The 714-nt window shown below is 40.2% G+C and overlaps 1 protein-coding gene across 1 annotated transcript in view; it reads left to right on the plus strand.

Moving 5' to 3' along the window:
• The window catches only part of LOC102823781 (chromosome unknown open reading frame, human C1orf112), a 92,983-nt gene that overhangs the window by 46,096 nt on the left and 46,173 nt on the right, over nucleotides 1–714 (plus strand). The gene's annotated exons all lie outside the window — the stretch shown is intronic.

Genomic DNA, 714 nt, shown 5'->3' on the forward strand with positions numbered 1-714 from the left:
AACAACAACAACAGAATGATCTTATTTCAGAAAGAGTGACTGTTTAATATTATGTCATATATCTTATCAAAGGTATGATTTTAAATCAATCTCTTTTCTCTGTCTTTGTCTCTCTGTTCCCATTTCTCTGTCTTTACTTCCCTTTCTTCTCTCTGTCTTTTCCCAGATAAAATCCTGCCCTGGAGAATGTTATCAGCTCACCAACTTGTCAATACTGTTGAGACGCCTCTTCTTCTTCCTGGCCCCACCACATCAGGCAAGGATATCTGTTCTTTTAACTTACTTGGAAAAACTAGACTATTAATTGTTCCCTAAACAACACCTCTTACTTTACATAGTAAATAAGTTAAACTCTTAGGATAAAATGGAAAGTATAGTCAGCCTTAGTTTGCTATCATGGGAAAAACAAGCTCTTCTGTGATACAAGAAATTGTCCAGTTACAAGAACCAGTGTAGTAGTGTGGTGTAGTCCCATGGACTGGTCACATCAGAACTCCAGTTGGTACTTGTAGAAAATACAGGTTCCTGCACCCTAACCTGTGAATGGAATGGACATGGAGGACAGAGATGGAGTCGGGCTCAATGATTGTTGTTATTGTTTCTGTGTAGTTCTAGTGTGGAGCCAAACATGGGAACCACTGTTGTTGTTGTCAGGTGCCATCGAGTCGGAACCGACTCATAGCGACCCCATGCACAGCAGAACGAAACAATGCT

The sequence above is a fragment of the Chrysochloris asiatica genome, unplaced genomic scaffold, assembly GCF_000296735.1.
Source record: "Chrysochloris asiatica unplaced genomic scaffold, ChrAsi1.0 scaffold00207, whole genome shotgun sequence".
Taxonomy (NCBI): Eukaryota; Metazoa; Chordata; class Mammalia; order Afrosoricida; family Chrysochloridae; genus Chrysochloris; species Chrysochloris asiatica.